This window comes from Pongo pygmaeus, chromosome 1 (assembly GCF_028885625.2).
Source record: "Pongo pygmaeus isolate AG05252 chromosome 1, NHGRI_mPonPyg2-v2.0_pri, whole genome shotgun sequence".
NCBI lineage: Eukaryota > Metazoa > Chordata > Mammalia > Primates > Hominidae > Pongo > Pongo pygmaeus.
The window spans coordinates 98193108-98219145 of NC_072373.2; the positions used below are offsets into that span (position 1 = coordinate 98193108).

The window sequence follows — 26038 nt, forward strand, 5'->3', positions numbered from 1 at the left end:
TAAATACCCAGTGTTTCCGATAATGCATTTCTGATTGTAAATTAATAAAATGGCACTCTGGTTTTTATACTTCAGTCCCTGATGAGTTCAGTTACAATGAAACAGCTTTCCTGAGTCTGATCAACTCTGGGGCACTGATATGAGTGCATTTCTGGGTATATAAGGATGAGAACCAAACCCTGACCCTTTTTCTGGGCAACACCCCAACCTTATTCTTTGCCTTCCAAGGGGTAAAGGGCAAGAAAATTTTTCTAATAAGAGAAAGCAAAGAAATTCCCAATAAATGCTTAGTTATATAGTTAAGCCAAGTTTTTCACAATGTTTCTCTTTTCCTTGTTATGACTCTAGAAACTTAAGAACCATAATGTTACAGCTAAAATAAGAAAAGAGAAAGAGGTGGGCTGTTTCAGGCAGGATCTTACAGGATCTCAATACCTCATCCCGAGTTGGATCTCACTTTTGTTAGTTTTTTTCTGTACACTCAAATGTGATCAAGCTCTGGGAGACAGATTCATTCTAAGCAAAGTCTTAAGGGTCCAATTTATTTATTTACTAACTACAAGATATAAATGTATTCAGAACAAGAATCAGCTGTTTAACATGGGGTATTCCCTGTCATTGGATAGATTCATTCGAGAGATATCAGGTTATTAGATGAGCTTCAGAGCAAAAGAGTTTTATTCTCCAAGGTTGTGCTATGGTAATCTGATAATTCAAAAATTTTTCCTAAAAGAGATAGAAAAATACAAAAGCAGCACTGTTATTGAACATCTTATGAACTGGGAACATTACATTATGTGCTATATGCTTGACATATATTTATTTATTATTTAATTTCATTCTCATAGCAACCCTGTGGTTATAAATGTTATTTTACTGAAGAGCAAACTGAGACTTTAAAAGGTCAAGTAACTGGCTTATATTAGTAAAGTCAGGTTTTATACCTAAATCTGTCTAACTCCAAAACATATGTGTTTGCTAACATAACACTGTCTTGTGCTTCAGTAATATTTCTCTCTAAACAACTACAGTCAAACAGCTAGGACTGGTGCAATCCACTCTTCTGGACACTGCTGGAGACACACCAACTAGTACTCATCCTCGGACTCCCCCTTTCCTGCTTCAATGCAACCACACTTAATGTCTTGAGAGAGACTTGAGGAACACCCTGCTCATTAGCAGCACTTAATTTCCAAGGGTGGACTCCTGCTGCAGATAACTCATCTCTTCACATTTAATTTATTTCATCACATTTAATAGTTCTCATTAGTTTCAATTCCAGAGGGTGGCATTTTCTGACTTGACCTCCTTAATGCATGCCTTACTTTTTAGGTCACCAGGGACTAATAATAAACAATCACACACAGTCTGGTACCTTTTGAAAGATAAGTATCTGCTACCCAATTCCTTCAATAGCCTGTCTCGGCCCTGTTCCTCTACCCCTGCTGTTCTCTCAGACTCCCTGACTCTGTGTGCTCTACCCTAGAAACAAAGGGTTCCTGAGCATCACCACCCACCTTGGTTTGTCCTTACCTACAAATTCCTGCCAGAACACTCCAGATGTTGAAGACTTAAAATTGTGACAAATCAGCCATGCAATATTCATAGACTTCACAAGCAGAGAAGTGAACTCCATGTGCAAAGACACTGAGGAAATAGTGTTCTCAGGGATCAGAGTATATGTCTTTGGCTGAAGCATGTAGGAAAACCAGTATCAGGAACTGCAGCTAGAAATGCAAGTTGGAAGCAGGCTGTAAAGGGCTTTAAATAGAATCACATGAAGGAGGCGGAGAAGAAAGGTCAGTGAAGGACACTGATAAAGATGAATCAAAGTTGGAGGAGAGGCAGAGAAAATGGTGTTCCAGAAGCCAAAGGAAGGGAATTTCACTAAGTAATGGAAGATAAAATGCATTTTATAAAGTTATTATAAATACTCTTCTGCCAAATAGCATATTGGCAGAAGAGTAGATAATACAGATCAATATAACAATAAATAGCCCAGAAACAGATCCTAATGTATATTTTTTTTAATTAATTTGTGAACTGTCTGCTACATAGTTAATATATACAGTGTACTTAGAAAAGTGTCTGGTCCACAGTAATCATCTAATAAATATTAGTGGCTATCTTTATTACTACTTGTTGTTATAATTCTTATTAAATGTCAGTGTGAAAAGATTCTTTAAAAAGTTTGTAGTAAAGAGGAAATAGGAGAGTAGGCAAGGAAGAAAGAAAAATCCTTTATAAAGGAAGAAATTAAAATCATGCTGGAAACACAGGCGGCACGCAATAAAAATTTACTGAATGTGAATAACAATTCTAAGCCAAGTGGAAGGAGATTTATAGAAAGTAAGAATCTGTTGATACAGAGAAAGGAATCATTGTTGGATCAAGGACCTAGAAGGAATGACAGAAATGGAATCAAATATACACATAGAGAAATCAGTCTTGGAAAGGAAAAGAATACCTCATATACTCTTGAGACAAAAAGGAGATGAAAATTCAGCAAAAATACAATTACCTCCATGTTTCTAAAAGAGGTTCCTAGGATGAGCTACATCAGAATCACCTATGGTAAATATTTAAAAAGCAAACTCATGGCCTCTATCCCAGATCAACTAAATCCAAATTTCTAGTAGATGGGACCCAGGAATCTGTATGTTAGTGGTCCATGACCCAGTTGATTCCTTTTAGAAACAAAGTTAGGAGAATTCACATCTGTTGGCCCCTATGGAGACAACAAAACTGACTCCTTGCCCAACCACCATTATGACTAAGCATATAAAGTCGCACCATTGGAGAGGAAAAACAAAAATCTTTACAACCCTGAGATAAGCTAAAAATGAGGAATAAGATTCTACCTAGTCTTCCAAATCAATGAAGCCTTGAGCCCTTTCCTATAAATTGCTAACTCTCTAATGTAAACAACTTCATCCCTGACTTTTGCAACACTGACACCTACAAGTATGATAATGATATAGAGGAAATTTTTTCATCCGCATGAATAGACTAACCGTAATCTTGGTAGCCTAGTGATTTCTTTCCTTGAAATGTCTACTGTGTCATTTAGCCAGGAAAACATTTTTCTCAAGACTGGACTCCTCATTCTTTTTGAATCACTTCCCAATCTTAACAAAGAAGGAAGTAAAGTGATCTACTAAAAGGAAGATGGGGAGGGAGTGAAGCAGGAGGCTTGGAAAGATCTGAAAAGGGAAAGGTCTGAAAAATCCAGCTGAGGGGTCTGGTAAAAGAAACCACTAGGGATGATGAAAGGGACTGCCAGGCAATATTCAGAGTGTGGGCAAGGTTAATATAATAAATGTGTAGAAATAAGTTAAGGCATCATGTATGTGATATTTGCCATCTAACAGCCTGGCAGACGAAGCAAAAAAAAAAACAATGGAATTAGATTAATCCCAGGTTTGAGACTGGCAGGGCAGGTACAAGGAAAAATGAAGGGTCCAAGGACACATAATGGTCTTTAGAGAAGGTTATAGGTACGGGAGGAAAAACCAGAAACCCTTACAGCAGGGGTCCCCGACCCCTGGGCTGTGGACTAGTACTAGTCTGTGGCCTGTTAGTAACCAGGCCACACAGCAGTAGGTGAGTGGCAGCCCACCGTGCATTACTGCCTGAACTTCGCCTCCTGTCAGATCAGCAGCTCCATTAGATTCTCATAGGAGCACGAACCCTACTGTGAACTACACCAGAAGGGATCTAGGTTTCATGTGCCTTATGAGAATCTAATGCCTGATAATCCAAGATGGAACAGTTTCATCCCTAAACCATCCCACCCCCACTGTTCTCCCATCCATGGAATAATTGACTTCCATGAAACCAGTCCCTGCTGCCAAAAAGGTTGGGAATTGCTGCCTTACAGGCCCCCTCCTTGGCCCAAACTATATGTGTGTGAAGGGAGGGATTTTATAGCCAAATTTCCCTTAGGCAAGACCTTACACTCTCGACTCCATTATTGCAGGAAAGATGGGCCTTGTTAGCAGCAGCAACTTTTCAGGTAAAATAAAACTAACAATATGGAATATACTAGGAGCTATGTGCCAATGTCTCATTACTTACCCCTTTTTTACCTTCACAATAACTCTTTGATGCAGAGATCCTTAAACTTCTCCTCAGTATGCAAACTGAGGTTATAAATCCAAGGACACACAGCTCACCTATGATGTAGTTCAGATTTGAACTCAAGTGTGACTGTGAACTCATTCTCAATCTACTAGCCCACAGTGACTTCACCAGAACAGCTAGGCTCCACTTCATAGAAAAAGGAAAACAGCATCATTAAAGGAAAACCAGATTTCTAGTAGAGCAAGGGATGGCAGGGAGTAAGGATATAGGGATATTTCTTGGCAACAAAACCAAAGAGAATGAAACATAATGTAGGATAATTAGCAGTGAGAGCACAGCAAATAAAAGGCAATAAGTAGCTGTAAATATTATATCTGAAGGCGTGTGTGCATGGGGAGTAGTGGAGGTGAAGGTAAGAGCCAAGTGGAGAAGGAAGTAAGAGGAAGAAAATGAATTTAGCCCACTCACCATCATTATCTCTGACATCTCTCAAAGGAAGTAGAGTGGGAAATAAAAGGAGATTAAAGCAAGTTTGTCTAGACAGAAGATTCATCATGCCTGGCAGGAGGGGGTCACTGTTATTGCAACCTTTAACCCAATCCTTTTCTCTTCTGTCCACTTTGGGGAGTGATCCGGGTGACTTGGTTTGTTCTTTTTTGAGATGCTTACCAATTGCTGACAACAATCACAATGCATTATAACATGATTGAGGCCCACAATTTCAAAAGTGTGATGATGGAATCCTAGACAGATATGAAAGAAGGCAGGAAGGGGACTGGCAGACTGAAAAAATAGAGACAGGATAAGGAAGAGATTTATTTGAAAAGTGCATACCCTGTCTACCAGCAGTTCTACTCCTACTCGTATACCTCAGAGGAGTTTGCATGCAGACATACTTCATTTTATTGTGCTCCACTTTATTGTGCTTCACAGACTGTGTGTTCTACAAATTGAAGGTTTGAGGCAATCCTGTCTGGCATGTCTATCAGCACCATTTTTCCAACAGCGTGTGCTCACTTCATGTTTCTGTGTCACATTGTGGTAATTCTCACAATATTTCAAACTTTTTCACTATTATTATATCTGCCATGGTGATCTGTAATAAGTGATCTTTGCTGTTACACTTGTAATTGTTGAGAGCACCACAAACCTTTCCTATATGAAACAGAGAGTTTAATCAATAAATGAGTGTTCTCACTGCTCCAGTGATCAGCTGCTACCCTTTCTTTCTCCCTCTAGTCAGGCCTATCTATTCCCTGAGACACAATATTGAAATTATGCCAGTAAGTAACCAGACAATGGCTTCTAAGTGTTCCAGTGAATGGAAGAGTCACATGTCTCTCACTTTATTTATTTTATTTATTTATTTATTTGAGACAGAGTATCACTCTATCGCCCACGATAGAGTGCAATGGCAAGATCTCGGCTCACTGCAACCTCTGCCTCCCGGGTTCAAGCGATTCTTATGCCTCAGCCTCCCAAGTAGCTGGGATTACAGGTACACACAACCATGCCCCTTCTAATTTTTAAATTTTTTGTAGAAATGGGGTATCATTATGTTACCTAGGCTAGTCTCAAACTCCTGGCCTCAAGTGATCCACCTATCTCGACCTCCCAAAGTGCTGGGATTACAGGCATGAGCCACCAGGCACAGCCACATGTCTCTCACTTTAAATAAAAAATAAGAGCTGGGCACGGTGGCTCACACCTGTAATCCCAGCACTTTGGGAGGCCAAGGCAGGCAGATCACCTGAGGTCAGGAGTTCAAGACCAGCCTAATCAATACAGTGAAACCCTGTCTCTACTAAAAATACAAAAATTTGCCAGGCGTGGTGGCGAGCGCCTGTAGTCCCAGCTACTCAGGAGGCTGACACAGGAGAATTGATTGAACCTGGGAGGCAGAGGTTGCAGTCAGCCAAGATCATGCCACTGCACTCCAGCCTGGGCGACAGAGTGAGACTCCGTCTCAAAAATAAATAAATAAATAGAAACGATTAAACTTAGTGAGAAAAGCATGTCAAAAGCAGAGAGAGGCCAAAAGCTAGGCCTGTTGTGCCAGTTAGCCAAGTTTGTGAATGCAAATGAAAAATTCTTAAAGAAAATTAAAAGTGCTACTCCTGTGAACACATGAATGATAAGAAAGCAAAACAGCTTTACTACTGAGTTGGAGAAAGTTTTAGTGATCTAGATAGATCAAACCTGCCACACCATTATCTTAAACCAAAGCCTAATCTAGAGTAAGGCCCTAACTCTCTTCAATTCTACGAAAGCTGAGAGAGGTAAGGAAGCTACAGAAGAAACCTTTGAAGCTAGCGGAGGTTGGTTCATGAGGTTTAAGGAAATAAGCCATCTCCAGAATATAAAACTGCAGGGTGAAGCAGCACATGCTGATGGAGAAGCCGCAGCAAGTTATCCAGTAGATCTAGCTAAGATAATTGATGAAGGTGGCTACACTAAACAACAGATTTTCAATGTAGACAACACAGCATTCTATCAGAGGAAGATGTCACCTAAGACTTTTATAGCTACAGAGATGTCAATTCTCTGGCTTCAAAGCTTCAAAGGACGGGCTGACTCTCTTGTAAGGGACTAATGCAGTTGGTGACTTTAAGTTGAAGCCGATGCTCATTTACCATTCTAAAAATCCTAGGGCCCTTAAGAATCATGCTAAATCTACTCTGTCTGTGCTCTATAAATGGAACAGCAAAGCCTGGATGATGGCACATCTGTTTACAGCATGGTTTACTAACTATTTAAGCCTACTGTTGAGACCTACTACTCAGAAAAAAGAGATTCCTTTCAAAATATTACTGCTCATTGACAATGCACCTGGTCATCTAACAGCTCTGATAAAAAATGTACAAGGATGTTGTTCCTGTGCCTGCTAACACAACATCCATTCTGCAGCCCATGGATCAAGGAGTGATTTCAATTTTCAAGTCTTCTTATTTAAGAAATACATTTTGGAAGATTATAGCTGCCATAAATAGTGATTCCTCTGATGGATCTGAGTAAAGAAAATTGAAAATCTTCTGGAAGTGATTATCCATTCTAGAAGTCATTAAGAACATCCATGATTCACGGAGAAGTCAAAATATCAATATTAACAGGGGTGTGAAAGAAGCTGATTCTAACCCTAATAGATTACTTTGAGAGATTCAAGACTTCAGTGGAAGAAGTAACTGCAGATGTGGTAGAAATAGCAAGAGAACTAGAATTAGAAGTAAAGCCTGACATATTTACCTAGGTAACAAACTGCACATCATGGACACGTACTCCAGAACTTAAAAGTCGAATAAAAAACAATAAAAACAAATTGATTAAAAATTTTTTTTAAAAAAGTAGAGCCTAAAGACTTAATTGCTACAATCTCATGATAAAACTTAAACAGATGAGAAGTTGGTTATGAATGAGCAAAGAAAGTGATTTCTTGAGATGGAATCTACACCTGGTGAAGATGCTATGAACACTGTTATGATATTCCATCAACTTAGTTGATAAAGCAGTGGCAGGGTTTGAGAGGACTGACCAATTATGAAAGAAATTATACTGTGGGTAAAACTGTATCAAACAGCACTGCATGTTAGAGAGAAATCTCTCATGAAAGGAAGAGTCAGTCAACACAGCAACTTTCACTGTTGTCTTCTTTTAAGAAATTGCCACAGCCACCCTAACCTTCAGCAACCACCACCCTAATCAGCCAGCAGCCATCAACATCAAGGCAAGACCCTTCACCAGCAAAAAGATTACAACTTGCTGAAGGTTCATTAGCATTTTTTAGCATTGAAGTATTTTCAATGAAGGAATGTATACTTTTTTAGACATAACGCTATTGAACACTCAATAGAGACTACACTATAGTGTAAACATACTTTTATAAGCACTGGGAAACCAAACAATTCATGTAACTCACTTTATTGCAATATTCTCTTTAATGCAGCAGTCTGGAACCGAACCTGCAATATCTCCAAGGTTTATCTATATTTGTGATAATAATATCTAATAGTTACATAAAACATACTATGCACTAAGCACTACTATGTATAACTCTCTCAATTACCCTAGGAGATAGATCATTCCATATCACCATTTTACTGATGAGGGACAGAGGTTAAGTAATTTGCTATGGTCACATAGCTGCTACTGAAACCAAGCAATGTGACTCTAAAGTTTTTGTTCTCAACCCAGGGCACCACATGTGGCTATGCAATTCATTCACTGTCCCAGTGGTGCCAAGAGGGAGCAAGTTGGCACAGAAATCCAATCCATGTCCCAGTTAATAATCCATGCACACCTAGTTAAAAGCTACATCCACCTGAGTACTTTTATCTTTGCCCCAGGCACTTTATATTTGCCAAGCTGTGAGCTCAGAGGACTAGGTCCATAAAAAGAGGAAGTCTTTCTTATTCACACAAAGGTGCCATGTAGTCTAGCTGTGGTGCAACCTTAGCCATGGCACTACACTGACCTATTTTGTTTGAGAAGACATTTACAAGGATGTTTAAAACAGCATTGTTTGTAATAGTGAATTTGGAAAATGGATAAAGTATACTATATTCTTATGTTGGAAAGCTACAGTGCACCTAGAAGAAAATAACTATTATATATACACATAGGTTTTAAAAACATAATAACTTTGAGTGAAAATCAAGTTGCAAACTATTAATATGTACAGTACATTACATAAATTTTAAAATGTAGTTACATATTTTATACATATATATACACACATATTTATACACATACATCACACATATTTACCAAATTAATTATGGTGGTACTTCTGATAAGAAAAAAAAAAGATTAGAACTTGGGTGTGAGAAACACAGGAGACTTAAATTTACCTGCAATGTTTTATTCATTTTAATAAGACCTGAAGCAAATATGACAAAAAGTTTACTACTATCAGCTCTAGATGATAGCCATGCAATTACTCAAGATAAAAATAAAAAGATTATTTTTTAAGAACAGGCTTAGTGGGAACTTAAGAGTAGGAGAGCTAAAAGGCTATTCTGTGTGATCAATGAGTGACATTTCAGGGTTCACAGCTTCAGAGGTGGAGCAGTTATGGTTGATGACAAGGTCCAGGGGGTGGTCATTTGAATGGTTGGCTGAGGTAGAATGGAGGTAGAGATCAATGGAGTATAAGAAATGATGGATCCAGATGCATCACCAACATGATTGTTGAAGTTTTCCAGAATGATGATAATAGCTAGGGTGGAAAGAAATAGACAGTTGCCAAAGTCTTCACTGAAGATTATGTGGTTATACGGGAAAGAGATCAGTCAAGGAAAAAGCAAGGATGGAAAGAGGGTGGAATGTATGTGCATCAATGAAGGAGTGTTTATTGAAAGAAACCACTTTCTTTCTTTGTGGTGAGCAACAAAATCATGCTCAGCGCACCTCTAGCCACAACACAACAGAGGGAGAATGCGTAACCTGTACTTGAAACTGCTGAAAAGTAGTATCATTCAGGAAAAGTCTAGTTTCGGTTAAGGTGAGGAGGTAGTTACTTCAAAAAACCTACTGAAACTCTAACTTTGTAATTCATTGACCCAAAGCTATGGGTTCAATCAGAAAGGAGCAGTAGATTTTACCAATAAGCCAAAAGAACAAGAAGGAGGAGGAGGATCATGAGGAGGAGGAGGGAGAAAGAAAAGAAAAGAAAGAGGAAGGGAGGAAGGAAGGAAGGGAGAAAGAAAACAACGAATGAAAGAAAAGAGAGAGAAAGAAAGAACAAATGAATGAAAGAAAGACAAAAGAAAGAGAGACAGAGAGGAAGAAAGAAAGAACAAATGAAAGAAAGAAGAAAATAGGAGAGAGGAGGAGGAGGAGGAGGAAAGAAAGGAAAGAAAGAAAGAAGAAAGAAGGAGGAGGAGAAGGAGAAGAAAGAAAGGAGGAGGGGGGAGGAGAAGAAGATGAGGGGGAGGAGGAGGAAGAGAAGAAAGGGAGAAGAAAGGAGGGGAAGGAGGAGGAGAAGAGAGAGAAAGGAGAGAGAAGGAAGGAGGAAGAGGGAAGGGGGAAGGGGAAAAAGGAAGGGGGAAGGGAGAAAAAAGAAGAAAGAAGAAGGAAGAAGAGGAAAGAAGAAAGAAGGAGAAGGAGGAGAAGGGGAAGAAGGAGGAAGAAGAAGGAGGAGGAGGAGGAAGAGGAGAAGAAGAAAGAAAGAGAGGAAAGAGAGAGGGGAAAGAAAGGAAGGAAGGAAAGAAAGAAGGGAGGAAGGAAAGAAAAAGAAAAGAAAAGAAAAAAGAAGAAAGGGAGTGGGGAGGGGAGAGGAGAGGGGGATGGGGGAGGGGTAAGGAGGGGGGATGGGGGAGGGCAGGGCAAGGAAAGGAAAGGAAAGGGAAAAGAGAAGAGAAGAGAAAAGAAAAGAATGACAATGATGACTGGGGCCCTAATATATTGGAAATGAAACTGCCAACTGCACCAAAGAGGAGGGAATGCTGAAGGACATTATCACAAAGCTAAGGGCCAATCAGTAAAATGTTGGAAAATCAAATTGGCTCAGAAAGAGTGAAATGACTTAAGAGAGTAGATAAAGAAATTTCAGGATATTTTAAATGAAGAGATGGTTTTGGCTCTGGAAACAGGTCTGGGAAAGTATCAAGGAATAAATGTAAAGAGGGAACCACATAAGAGGAAACTTGAGGTTTAGAGTCCAAAATGGACCCATATTGAAGGGAAAACCCAATATATTGAGACCTAAAACCTCTTAAAGATAGAATTTGAAAAGTGACCTCTCTTAAAGATAGATCAGAATGGTGAAAAGGAAGACAAGCAAGAATCTAAGAAGGGAACAAGAATAATTGATAATTTCAGATGTCCTCTCATGCCATTTTAGGGCTAAGAGAAACTCACAGATCTGAATTTCTGCAACAAGCAAGGCCAAACATGTGAAACCAAGTTTTCCACTCCACAGCACTGAAGGGCCTCTCTACAGGGTTTGCAGTCATCTTGGTGACACCAAGAAAAGGAGACACGTGTCCTCTCAGCTCTGGGATTCCCATACGTACAGACAGGTTTGTGGTGTTCTTATTCACCACTCCTCACACTCAGTCTGGGGCAAGGGAAGAGCACAGGCCCAGCCCATACACTACAACCTACTCTACTTTTTCTCCAAACTCCTCTCCACTCTTGTTTTGATGGTCTTTTTCCTATTCTGGATAGGGGTGGAGTAGAAGGAAAAAAATGTTCCCAGTAGCATCTTCTTTCAAACTTTAATGTCTCATACCTGCACCTTGCCTTTTGAATTTAGAAGAGAAGAATGTTGATCTCTTTGTCTGCGGATGCCCCAGTTTGGACTAAGGAACCCTCAGAATAAATCTGTGCAAAACCCAGAGGGGGACTGGGAAAGACCTCGTTCATACTTGACATATCTGGCCATGGTTGTTTTTGTAGCTCTAAAATATTTCATTTGCATGTATTTACAAATTCAGCAAAATAAAATTACTTTAAAGTATATAATAAATGACATCAAATCCACCTTTTCTCTGTTGATGGGGGTGAGGCAGTAAAAATACCAAGTGCCTGAAATGGTGGGGCACAGGAACACAGGGATGAAAAACGTTTTATGGTTAAACAGTCTGATAAAACCACCAAACCCTTCTGCCCCACCTCAACAAGACACACTCTTGAAATGAAACGTCCCATTGTGTTTACACAGAGGGAGAAACAGACAGTGAGGAAGGAGAGGATGGGAAACTAGAGGAAGAAGGCTTTTTCTGCCCTAATAACAATGTTCAAAGGTTTGCATGGCTTCACACTTGATTGTCTCCTCCCCCAAAAAAAGCAAAAACAAGGTAGCAACAGAGTTCTTTCAGTTTTCCGTGCAGATTCACATATAGATAACTAAGTAGTAATACTTCCTTAGTTGTGTCAAAGAATTTGTGTGCACATTCCAACGGAAATAATCCCATCTGGACCTGGTACCTCCCTTTGGGGTGACTATATCTCCTGCAGGAACTCAGTCCTCACTCAAAAAATCCCCAATTTCCTTCAATCCCATACCCTCAATCATACCTTGCAAAGGTCATCCCTCAATGAAGTCTGGCCACCTGTTTCAGATCAGCAGCCCAAATGGCAATTAAGCCTATGTTGTTTCAATGGTCCACTAAATATTAACAGCTAATAATAGCTAATATAGCTAATAATAACATTTGATGAGCATTTACTATATGCTAGCACTGCTCTCAGAACTTCCCACATATTAATCCTCACAATAACTCTGTAAGTATTATTCTTACCCATATATTATAGATGAGAAAACTGAGAAACAAAGAAGTTAAGCAGCTTTCCCAAGGGTACACTGCTAGTAAGTGGCTGAGCCAGAATTTGAGCCCAGGCAGCCTAACTCCAGGGACCATGTTCTTAACCATTACATGATTCTTCCCCTTGGAAGACGACAGAACAGATAATACGATGGTTACATTTAGAAACATACAATTTACAATTTGCCCATGGCCCTGGCTCCCAATAACTTCTCATTCCTTTAGCCTCACTGTTCATGTTTGATGTTTTCTGTCTTCATATCTAAAATGCAACATGTTGCATTGTGTTAACTTGGCATAATGGAGTAAAAAACAAGGCTTCAGTGGGAATACAATCCTCATGTAAAGTTTAATGGTCAAGACCTATACTCCTGTCTTCATCAAAATTGACTCCAAGTATCCAACTTACCAGACCAAATAGATGGTGTTAGCACTAACAGAATTCAAGAATTCAGAAGGTAGAATAGATCAGGTTTAAAGAAATAAACTTAGCTCAGGGCATACATTCATTCAACAAATATTTTTAAAGCACTGAATGTGTATCTGAAACTGTTCTATATTCTGGGCATTCAACAAGGAGGCAGAACAAGTCCTTGCCTTCTGGCAACATTCATTCTAGGGCACACTAGAAAAAACTTAAAAAGTAAATAAGTAAGGAACACAATGCTGTGACAAAATAACCAAGGGAACCTCTTTCATATGGGGCATTCAGGGACAGAGCAAATTTGAGATGATCAAAGATAGGCAGGTAGATATACAGATCTTAATGACACATTGTCATTGTGCCTTCATGCCAGCTTCCCAAGAACCATAAAATATTTAAAAATAATTTATGATGTTGTAATGCAAACTTCTCAAGCTGATGCTCTAGGCTCTGCTCCAATCCAGCCCTGCCTATCTATCCTCTTCCCACCACCACTCCCAAACACATCTTCTCCATTCCACTTAGGCTAATCTCCTTACTGGCTCACAATATAACAAGTTCACCCCCAACCCTGTTCTCTCCCCTACACCTGTTAATTCTACCCATCCCTCAAGATCAGGCTCGAGTTCCACCTTCCTCATTCTTACCCACTCGGGCTTACCAAACACCTTTCTCCTTTAAACAACTAGTTCCCAGGCAATTAATTACCTAAAAATAGTCTTCTGTCCTTCGCGGCTGTTTCACATAATGCCATAACCCAGGACTTTTAACACAAGGCACCACAATATCCTCCCAGCAAGTGTAAGCATGAAGGGAAAGGGGTGTGGCACATGTCCAGAGTTCCCTGGGCCAGAGGTGAAGAGAACTGACTCAGGCTCAGAGAGGCAGCTCAAGAGGAGCAAGCACAGCGAACAAGGGGCACAACTCCCAAATAGGAGCGATGCAAAGTCTCCACTCAAGTGGAAAGATCAACAACTGAGAATACAAGAGACAAGGAGGCAGTTCTAGAGGGGAACTAAGGATCCAGATGGGATATCTAATTGAGGAGTGGAAAGCATAGCATAAGCTCAGTCTCATAGACAAGTTCAACACAGGATAAAGGGAGTAGAGACTTGGGGGATAACCAGAGGCACAACAACTGTCAGCAAAAGGAATCCAGTGAAATTCTGGAACCTACAAACCAAGAATGAGTGACCAAGTTTAAGGACCTGACCTAATTCTAAGCTGTAGGTACAGATTACCAGTGGGCTTGTCTTGGGGGAAATGGGGAAAGTAGATGAAAAAGAGATGAAGGCCAAAATGGTTATGTATAGATTATTTGTCCCTTACGGGCAGAAGACATGCTTTATGCCTCATTTCTATCCTCCACACCAGTTAGCAAAATAAATATTTACTGATTATGTAAAAAAAGAAAGATCACAGAGAATTTGATATTACCCAATGATGGGAAGTATGCCAAGATAACCTGAGTCATGATTTAAGCAAGTTATGTATTGTGAAGTCTCCATCACTCTAAAAACACCTAGTGGTAACGTGATCTGGTGAATAAACACGACTGGAAATGAGGACGTGAAACCAGACCAGTTTTGTTAGAAATCTCTTATAAGACCCTAAACAAGTCACTTTACTTATCTGAACCTCAATTACCTCACCTTTAAAGGAGTAAATGTAATAACTCCAATTTTTTCATATCTAGAACACTCTTCCCGCCAAATCTGACTAATTTCCTCACATCTTTTGAATCTTTGCTCAATCTTGCCTTCCTAATGAAGCCTATTTAATACTAACCACTCTATTTCATACTACAACCTGCCCATCCCACCAACTCTACCCACACACACGAACACTGGTCTACATTTTTTCCTTTTCATAACACTTCTAACATTTTACATAATTTATTGTCTTTATTGTTGTGTGCTAGAATGTGATCTCTATGAAGGCAAAGATCTTTGTTTATTCTATTCATTGATATACTTCACATCTCTGAGTGGAAACTGGAACAGAGTAAACATCCAATAAATATTTGTTGAATGAATACATGAATGAATCTTTAAAAATGCCAAAATCTTGTGAAAGGCCAGAATAATAAATCATTTATATTCTCCCTGAGACAAGGGTCGGCCTCCCATACCCTCAAGCATCCCTATATCCCCTGGTACAGTGTACCATAGTGTGGAATAAGTGTTCAATACGTCCCTACTAAATTACTAATTAAACATGGGACCCAAAAAGACAAACACAACCGCGTGCTCTGGGGCCACCTTCTGGCAACTCTTAGTAGCTACCTAAGCAACCAAACTGACAAGAATTTTCAGTGGTGAATGGAGTGGCAGGGATTATCTCCTTTCAGCCAGTGAGAACAATCAGGCAACAGACGGCAACAGGAGGAAGGAGGGTAGGCTGGAAATCAGACGTTTCCAAAACATGCTGTGAAGGACCATACACCCACTGTTTCCCAGAACTCACTTTCTACTTAACAATAATAACGGTAAGTACCCTGTACTGTTTTAAGCACTTACATGTATCATCTCATTTAATCCTCACATTAATCCGCTGTACCATCTTTACCACCATTTTATAAATGACCAACATTTCCTTTTGAAATAATTACTTTACTTACGTGAAGCAGTGAAGCGGTAAAACAGTGTAAACTATTATTAGTAAGAAAAATCAAGGCATGACTTTTGGGGAGTACCAAGGCACCATGTGCGGTCCGAATGTGACACACCTGGAGAGGACCAACGATGCCCCAAGGGGGCTGGCCTACCAGCCCGCCCCTCAAGCCAAGCACAACCTCAGTCTGGGGTTCTGGATCCCCAAGTCCGCTCCGTTACATTCGGATCACACCAGAACAAGAAGGCAGCCCGCGCCCCAGCTAGCGAGCTCTGCGCCAGGGGAACGCGTGCCGGGGCCCTTAAGCTCCCAGAGGCCCTTCTCGCCGGAGCCGCCGGGGGACGCGGGCCCCGGAAGTGCAGCCCCTCCGCCCGGAAGCAGCTTTTCCTACTTCCCTCGGCGCGACGGGAGCCTGTGTTCACCAGTGCTTCGGCTGAGGCCAGATTCCTGAGGCCGTTCCTTTCGCTGTTTCCGAACGCACAGCCCCGAGCGGCCGGAGGGGATACGAAAGACCTAGGCCAATGGCCCTTCCACACTGCCGCCCCTCGGCTCCCCACCTCTACCAAGGGAGGCCACTGATGTGAGATTCCTCCGTGTTCTCGGAGGATGTTCTGGCCGACGTCCGCGACCGGGCCCAGCAGCTGCCTGGGGCAGCCCCCGTGATCCTAACAGAGAACGGGGCCTTGGCTCGCAGGATCCCGCTCTGGGCTCCAAGGGCTCCTCGTATTGTAGGAGCTTTCCGCAGCCCCTCTAGGCGCTGGGACCCTTTGGTGGGATAACGGCTGGGGTTCCCTACTCCGTCCGGTGCCAGCGTCCGGCCTCTGAAAGACTTTCCTCAGCCTCCACCTTATCCCGTAAATAAGGACTTCAGGTGACCTGCAAGTGCGACCCCTGCTGGCCCATCGGAGCCCCACCACCTTGGTTCGCCCCAACAGCCTTGGCTACATGGTTTCCCAAATGGAGTACCAAGATAGTCTTAAGTGCTACCTGCACTTTTTAAGAATGTTTGAGTATTTATTCTTATTTGTGTTAGAAAATACTAAAACCAGCCCAACAAACCGGTTATCTCAAATATTAGTGTAAGGCTAAATTCTTAAGTGAGTAGTTAACATTGGTTCAAAAATATTAGGCCGGGCATTGTGGCTCATGCCTCTAATCCCAGCACTTTGGGAGGCCGAGGTGGGTGGATCACATGAGGTCAGCAGTTCAAGACCAGCCTGGCCAACATGGTGAAACCCCGTCTCTACTAAAAATACAAAAATTAGCCGGGCATAGTGGCACGCACCTGTAATCCCAGCTACTAAGGAGGCTAGGGCAGGAGAATCTCCTGAACCTTGGAGGCAGAGGTTGCGGTGAACCGAGATCGCGCCACTGCACTCTAGCCTGGGCAACAGAGCGAGACTCTGTCTCTAAATAAATAAGAATATTATTATTATATATACACAGATATTGCAAAAATCTTGAAGGTGGTACTCAGATGACTAAAGGAGAAAACTCAGTCTCACAGAGTCAATCAAGGGAAAAAGCGGGTGTGATAGTTAATCTTATGTGTGAATTTTGTAAACCAAAAATTATCTGAGACAGGTCTCAAATCAACTTAGAAGTTTATTTTGCCAAGGTTAAAGACCACTCCAGAAACAGGTCTGTGCTTTCCCCAATGATAATTTTTGAGGACTTCAATATTTAAAGGGTGAAAGCAGGGTGGAGAAGAAATAGGGAGGGTAGGGTCACATTACTAAATCCACATATTGCAAGATAAAAGGAGAAGAAGGTAAGGGAATAGTCAATTATGTTTCCATCTTGTGCTCAGTAAATCGGTGCTTTACACAAGGTAGGGTGAACATAGAGTGGAGATATTTAACCTTTTATCAGTAGCTATCTGCCTAGGAACAAAAGGAAAGGCCGTTGCTTGCATGACTTACCTTTTGCTTAATTTTTTTCTTTTGGCATAGTGAACTTCCCTTTCACATTTCAGAAGATATTTTTAGATGGGATTAACATTTAAATCAGTAAACTTTGGGTAAAGCAGATTGCCCTCCCTAATGTGGATGGGCCTCATCCAATCAGTTCAAGGCCTGAATAGAACAAAAAGACTAGCATCCCTGAGCAAGAGAAAATTCTCCAGCAGACTGCCTTAGGATTGTGTATAATCAGCTCTCCCAAGTTTCTAGCCTGCTGGCCTACACTGCAGGTTTTGAACTCTCCAGCTTCCATATTCACATCAGCCAATTCCTTATAATAAATCTCTTTCTATAAATACACATGCTGTTGGTTCTGTTTCTGAGAAATCCTACTAATACAGTGGGTGATCTTAAATAGTCTTCCCTCTCTGACACTGAGTGGAGCTTCAAGGAGGACAGCAAAAGAAAGAGGGCTTGACTCCAGTATCCAAAGTGCTGAGGGCTCACCCTAGGACCTATTCACTGGGCATATTGCTGTAGCTTTACTTCTTCACTCCCCCTTCCCACCAGGTCCCTTGGATGCCAGGTTCTAAAGCACTCCCACTGCTCACTCTTCCTGGAAAAGAGCATTGTAGTGGAATGTTGATGGAGCTCGGCAGCCAAATCAGCATATCCAGTGTCGTGACTCAGCCCCTTCACAGCTTGCAACTTTAGCTTATCAAAGTCCCTTCCCTTCTCTGGAATTCCATTGTATCTGTATGATGAGAAGGCTTGATTAGGTGATGTCTAAGGTCTTTACTAGAGGTAAGTGCCTTTTCCCCACTCCTGGCCTCTTTTCACTCCTTTCTTCTCCTTGCCCCTGAGATGGTAGAAGGACTTAACTGGTTGGTAAATTTTGTAAGAATAATTGGCTTAGCTCTGCTCTGCTTCTACTTGAGAACTGCAGAGATCCCTATGACATAATAGGGACTTATTCTTAGGCAAGGATGCCCAGGCCTGTCATGATTAAGTGGGTAAGTTAGCCTAATTCTCAGGTCTAGTATGAGCAAGCCCCAGCTAGCAGACCTAGCGCTACTATGTCTTACTTAACCACTATCAATAAAAAAAATGACATTTTGAGCACCACATTTTCTTTCTATTTTTCAGTACAGTTCAGAACAAGGGCAAAGAAATAAAACAGTTCCATTTATTGAGATCCCTTTGCAGAACACACTAATTCCTTCTAGCCCCTTCTAGCACTTATTAAACAAGACAATAAAAAACATCTAATGCATAAATTCACACTAAAGGGCTAATATAACCCTTCATAGGCTATTTATACTTTAAAAAGCACTATAAGAAACAGAAAAAGGGCAGTGCTTTATGGTAAACATTATACAACTATACTCCCTCAGTGGAAAGTATATTTTGGAGTAAGACCTTTTTCAGGGCCCCTCAAATTACACCCGTCTGTTCATCCGTCAACAGTTGTTAAGAAAGTTAAAAGTAGAGACTATGGAGTTAAACTGTCTGAGTGCAAATCCTGCTTATGTCCCTGACTAGCTGTGTGGCCTTGGGTAGATTGTTTAACCTCTCTGTGCCCTAATTTTTCCATCTACAATATGGGGAAAATAGTAAGAACTTGAAAGACACTTGGTAAGCACCATAAAACTTCTATTGTGTGTAAGACACTGTGTAACTCCTAAATCCCCCAGGACTTTGCCTCTAGAATAAAATCTATAGAACCAGGAAAGGGAATTGATTGCAGAGGCTGTGGGAATGGTAAAACTAAATCAAATGTAAACATTTGGGCCAGTAACAAGGACGAATTTCTGGACAAACATGACTTTAAAAACAGGACTCTTTTCTCAGGATGAGCTCCGCAAACTGATATCAGATTGACTAATTCAGCTTCCAAACCCAGGAAGCTCTTTTGGGCACTTGGGACACACCTGAACAGCATGCACAGGGATTTGCTCCCTAATGATACTGAACGTAATTCCTCCAAACTGCCACCAGGTGTCTACAGACACTCACACACCCTCTGGCTCCTAAGTCAACACATGGGTACTTTAACTGAGAAAGAAGTTACCAGCCCAAGGGCACACGGTTTGTTAACGATGAACTCTGTGGTAGAACCCAGGTTTGTGTGGCTGGTTATTATTCAGTCTCAACTCCAAAGTGCTTCAGGGATAGAAGAAGCAAATTTCAAAGAAAGAATCAGGCCCAGGAGGAACCTGACATACCATCATACCTCTGCCTCCTTGAAGGATAACACGAGCCATCCCAACCATAAAGGGATCCTCTACTCCACCAGAAAAGAGATTTAAATTGCCCCTCAGTCTCCTGAGGCTCAAGCCCAGGGTCTGACGTTTTTCACTGCTTAGAAGTTATTCTTGGCTCTGCCTTCAGATGTCAGCCCTGAAATTCTCAGCTTAGACCAGCAAGCCCAGATGTATTTCCTCCTTTTGCCTTTAATGGTCCTCTCCTGGTGAGCACAGAAGTAGTTTGGGCAGCATTCAGTGCAGAGCAGGGATCCCAAATGCAAACATCCTCTCTTCCCTGTCTTAGATCTAGCTGTTAACAAACCTAGAGGTAACTATATGCATCTTTCTTCTTGGTAAACACTGAGTACTTATAGCATGGAGTCCATCATTAGCCACAAATAATGTTCACACTTGCACTACACCTATGTATTTCTCTTGCTTACACAAGGGCACACCACCACCACTACTAAATCATAAGTTCCTTGAGGCAGGAACTCTGGCTTTCCTCCCAGCACTACACATGGTGGCTTACACAGTGAATGCTTGTTGAATTTGCCCCAGTGGTGACAAACTTGAGAGGCTTGTGTGGATTCTGGATGTGGGATTTTATCTTCATATTTGATCACTGCCCCCTACCCTAAGGAGCTCCTACTTTGAAAAATGGCATACGTCTCCTTAGTGGCAATATTGGCTCTGGGTGTAGACACACATGGGTGATATAATCCATGGCACAGGACCCTGGATCTTGGGATGAGGCTCAGGCTGAACAAAACTAAGAAAGCAAAGGGAGACATGGGTACAGAAACCTCCATAGCCTGGACTTCCCCTGACTCTACAGCTGCCCTAGGGAGTCATCAGATCCCCTTCTCATCTCTTCTCTTCCCCTTGCTTTCCCTCCACATTTCTCTCTCTCTCCTCATCTCTCTGCTCCCGTCTTTGCCCCTTTTGCTCTCTCCTCTTACTTCCCCTTTCCCTCCCATCTCCATCCTTCCCATGTTTCCTCTTTTTTTCCATCTCCCTGCATTGAATGAACAAAAACAGAGCTTCATACCTAAGACTCAGAGTCCTCCTAAAGGAGTTCCCGAGATGAGCTCAAGGACAGCTCAAAGGCAATGGCATCTGGAGTCATCTGTGCTAAAGGACTCTGCACCAGTGAGGACTCTTGGAGAAGATTCTTCCTGTACCTCTGTCTGGTCTTATTGGTGTACATCATTCAATAAGTCACTGGCCTCCCAGACGCTGGCTTCCATTGTCCTTTGCACCAAGCCTCCCAGGACAGGACCAATCCCATCTTGTTCCATAGGAGCCTGCCTCCCACCTTGTCACTTTCAGGCCAGTCGAGTCAAAAAGCCTAGGAGCCTACACTTCCTATAGAAGGCAGTCAGAATACCATCAGGCCCCAGGCCCACTTTAGAAGCCATTAAGTGCCTACTCCATACACAGTTCAATGACAGTACAGCAGCTTCACCACCACAGGGGGAGACACAAACGTACAACCCTGAAGTACGTTTATGCCCTGGGAGCACATGATCTTGCCAATTCTGCTGCCCTGGTCTCAGTTCAACACATCTTCACGGAGTATCAGCTCTGAGCAAGGTGCTGAACTGCATTCTATGCCAGGTCACAACTAAAAAGCAACCAAACACAAATCCACCCAGTCTGGGGGTCCAATTAGTCTGGTAATAGCTTCGCCAGCTGTTTTGTCACCTTGCCTCTAACATAGGGGCTCTTCCCACTCACTTCCTTCATAGCTCAGGCCCTGATCTGAGAAATAAAAATCTCAGACACCTCTGCAAAGGGGTCTCTTTAGGAACTGGTGAGCAACTATACATTTTTATTTACACTTTTGGTCATAATGGTAGGAGATGAAACTTGGCATAAAATGAAGACCACGGGGGAAGGGCCTAGAGCAAAACACACTGGAAATGCCAAACTCCAGAGGAACTCCATAAGCCTGTGATTAGTATGGAGAAATGGGTAATCTCCTTTGACTCCCAAGGCACTGCCAAGACCATGCCCAAGGCATCTTAGTGCCAGGATTGTTAGACTTGAAAGGGAACGATGTCCTCTTTTTCTCTTCCCACCCCTAGCCATTTTGTACTTGAGAAAACTAGAAAATATAGAGGTAAAGTGATCTGCCCAACAACATATGGCTGATCAGTGAAAGGACTGGGATGTGAGCCCAGTTTTTCTGACGCTTATTACAACATTCATCTTACAAGTACTCAGTGGTGCCTGATTCCTTAACACAATGCCAAATGTAACAGTGAACTTGTAGCAACTTGAAGCTAGAGTTGATTCATCCAGAAAGCTGCAAAGCTAGCATACAAACTAGCTGCCGTTTCAGTGGAATAATCTGACCTGAGTTTATTCCACTGGTAAGCTCATTGCTGAGGAGCCAGCCCATGGGTTCACCGAGGGGTCTCAGGGCTCCAGGATGCTGACTCACACTAGCCACACTCAGCATCCCCTGGCAAGCCAGACACCAATATTCACATGTAATAGACACTGGCCTCATCATCCGTCTAGGGCACTGGGATGTGCCTGTCATAGTGCACAAGATCACGCAGATGTCTACACCATGTATCAGAAGTTTACAGGGGAACAGAGGGTCAGGACAGAGATTTTTTCACTTTGAGAGATATTTTAAATTAAAGAACCAGAATGTCCTTTCCCTGAATACTGCTAAGGGAAATAAACATGTTTCACTCTCCTTTTTGAAAAACAGCATGGTGACTTTTTTGTTAGTCCTTGTTACCCCAACATCCCCCAACAACATGTTAACAAGTGCTTATCACATACTATAATTTCCAAGCCTACAGATGAATCTACACTGATTTCACTTCAGGATGGTTGTTTCCAGGTGCTTCCTCAAGGAGGCACTATAGATTCATTCAACTGTCCCCAAAGCATAGCTGGAGAAATTACTTCTTGGAAGTTTTTCGGTAAAGCAAGCTGGGAAAACAAGTCACCGTCATAATGTGTGACTTCAGATTAGCCTCAAAGAGGACTCCTGTTCTTGTGTTCTCTTCCAGACTTTTTGCCTCTTTTTTTGTTGGCCCAGATCTCAAGTTCTTTGGGCCTTATATACTCCTTGCCTTTTAATAATGAGGTCACACTCCAAATCCTGGTCTTTAGTGCCTAGAGCGAAAGAGAATATTGGGAGTGGGCCCCTTCCTCCCTGGTCCACCACATGGATGGGGATTAAACTCCATTTAAGTCTATGATGGAGACCATTCAGCCTTATCATCCCAATGTGCCTCATTTTCTGGAAGGTCAGAACCCTGTCACTGGCTCTGGCTGTGTCACTCGAGGGGTCCTTAATCTTCAGGACAAGCCCTTGTTTGTTTTTTGTTTTTTTAAAGTGAACGCAAGTTCTTTAGGAAAGTAAAGGAATAAAAGGATGACTACTCCACAGGCAGAGCAATCAGGACAAGCCCTTTTATAATGCCTCTGACTGTTTCTGACCTGGGTAAGATATCAGGCTTCTGGGTAAAATAAAACTCCTCTTATTAGTGATTAGAATAGTCAGTGTGCAGTAATGACAGCAATGATGTTAATAGAGAAACAAGAGTAGCAACAATAGCAGCTATTGAATGGTCTCTTGTCATTTATGAGACAAGGGAAGGAGGCTAGGTTTCTACAGAGCAGGGCCTCACTTCACTGTGGTATGTGCCATCCAGCCTGTACCCAGGACATTTGCTGCACCAGGGCCAGCAGGAAGAGCCACACTGACCTTTGCCATTCACCCAGCCAGAGGGGACATCCAGAGCTTGGAGGCATAGCCAGAAGGCCAGTCTGGGATGACTGAGCCAGCCTTTGCCCATCCTGGCCAAGGAAAGACATTAGAGGGGATGTAGCCCTGCCTCTGCTGAGAATCAGCACTTGATGTCTACAAAAACAAAGGCTTTCCGAAACATAGCATTCCCCAGAACTGGCTGAACCTAGGGAGCCATGGCTCAAAACTCTTCCAAAACCTTTCCCAAGACTTCTTGTGCAACTTTGGCCTGTCTCTCCCTGTGTCTTTCCCAACAGATAAGAAGAAAAGGAGGTGAGACAGAGAGACCACAGGTGAGAGAATGACTCTGGTATAATCCACCAGATCTGAAAATACCTGGAACTTCTCACTTTCTGGAAGTGAGTTGTCAAAAAGTGTGCTTAGGTCCCTCTTGAAAGCCCAGGACTTGCCATCCTAAATCTCCTCTAGGGCTTCTGCATAGGCCAGAAGCACTAAGCTCTCCCTTAATGCTGACTTCTAATGTTAAGAAGCTCCCCCAAAAAATGTGCTGCATTTCTTCTTCACAGGATGTATCACAGTTTGTAATTATTTTTGCATGTGATGATTTGATTCTTAAATTAAGCACCACAGTCAGGAATTGAATCTGATCTTGTATAGAAATTGGCCCAGGGTTTGGGATACAGTAAGCTCCATAAATATATGTTGAATAAATGAACATATGAACAAATGAGTACCAGTCAGTTCTGAGTACCATGTTTTATGAGATGAGTTGAGAAACTATAGCATATACAGAGATGGCAGCCAGGATTGGGAATGTTCTTGAGATCTTATTATGTGAGAAAGGATTGAAATGACAGAGGCTATAAAGACTGAGATGAGGATATGTAAGAAAGAGACTGGCCTGTTGTTTCCTGATGTCACATGGAGGAAGCATTCATGAGACTTGATTTACATTGTTCTAGAAGGCAGAATGGGAACCAAGAAGCAAAAGTCCCAGGCAGATTGTAGCTCCAAGCAGATGAATATACCCCACGGCTAGAATTGTCCCAGGGTGGGACAGTTTATTCAGTCTCCCATCAGACTGAATGGTCATGCAGAGGCCGGATGCCACCCTACAGGAGCAGGACAAGGTGAGCCTGCATCTTGCAAGAGGTTCAGCCAGCAGACCGGTTACTGAGATGACCTGGAAGATTCCAAGTTCGTTTCTTCCATGCTCCAGGAGAACAAAAGGACAAGTTTTCATGTGATATAAGTCTTGCAAGACCACAGGAAAAACTCTGAAAGAGGAAAAATCTGACAGGCTCCCTTGTTTACCTTTTCAGAAGCCTTATTCTCTCTACTAGCAAAACTCCTAACATTCACATTCTTGTTCTGGGTGCAAGCAAGCGAAGAAAAGAACTCACTTTAAAAGTGTTAATGCCTTAATATGTCAATCCATATTTTGAAAGAGGGTGCCTCAACAAAGCAATGTGCAGATATAACGGTAGGGCTTTTGGCACAATAGCATTTGAGCAGTAAAGTCTTAGATGTCCTCCAATCAATCAACCAACAAGGGCTCAGAAGCTATCTATGTCCAGCATAGTGCTAGGCAGGGGGAATGGGCACCAGATTGGGAGGTAGAAGTTTTGGATTCAAGTCCTAGCTCTGCATTATACTGACTATGCGATCTTGATTAATTACTTAGCCTCTCTGAACTTCATCTATAAAACTCACATGTACCTCACAGGGTCAAATGAAATACTAAATATGAGAGTGTTTTGTAAAATGTAAAGTACTATGGATGTAGCATTATTGTGATTATTATTTTTAGACATAAGTGGGAATGCAAAGCAATGTAAGGTCAAGTCTCTGTCTTCAGATAGCTCACCGTTTAGTCACACCACATGGCAGGCCTAAACTGAGCTACTCTTCTTTATTCTCCCCTTCTTGAACACAAACATGCAAAAGAACATAGGAAGAGGAGGGAGTGGAATGCAGAGAGAGAGAGAGAGAGACTGGCACCTCTGGCCCAGGAAGAGGACTGAGCCAAGCCCTGGCCATGCCTGATCCCTGCACAGAGCCCTGTCTTCCTTCCTGGCACTGGGAGGCTTCCCTCTTGTTCTCTGGACTCCATTGCTCCCAGTAGCTCAAGGGACTCTGAACTCACTACCATCCACAACCACTTCAAGCACAACGGATATCCTCAACCTCCACCCTTCCCATCCCTACTTTAGAGGAGACGGTTCCCATAAATCAAGAACCAGCTTGACCCATTCAGGAAACTAACTCTTTATTGCAAATAAAGGGTTTCATTATTTCATTATTACGTTACATAGAACTGACTCAGAGCAAATTAAAACTGATTTCCACAATGGCATGATGACCTTGCTTTTCACGGATGGCATGGCAGTACAAAAAGAAATCACTAAAACCACAAGACTAAGGATTTAACTGAGATTCGAGGATATATTTCCTGACAAGAAGTGAACTATAAAGAAAATGGAATCTTTGAGTTATTGTCTGTCTGCTTGTTTGTTGTTCTGGTAGATTATATCAGAGCAGGCAAACTTTTTCTGTAAAGAGCCAGATAGTAAAGATTTTAAGTATTTGTGAACCAAAGATATTACAAAAGTACTTATATATGATGAGAGAAAACAAATTTCCACAACTTTTATTGGCAAAATCCAAAATATAATAATAATTGAATACAATGTTTTTGTAATACAGGGCTACCAATGAGAAAAATTGAATTCTGTTTTTTGGGGGGTGGGAGGGTAACATATCATCTA

At 41.8% G+C, this 26038-nt stretch overlaps 1 long non-coding RNA gene across 1 annotated transcript; it reads right to left on the minus strand.

Annotated features, from left to right (window-relative positions):
* Positions 1-528: 528 nt before the first annotated feature.
* LOC134738057 (uncharacterized) lies at positions 529-15744 on the minus strand. The gene is made up of 3 exons (XR_010123568.1): positions 15392-15744; positions 1534-1727; positions 529-726 (listed from the first exon to the last, which is right to left on the minus strand). It is a non-coding gene; the product is annotated as an uncharacterized LOC134738057 (long non-coding RNA).
* Between the last annotated feature and the right edge of the window lie 10294 nt (positions 15745-26038).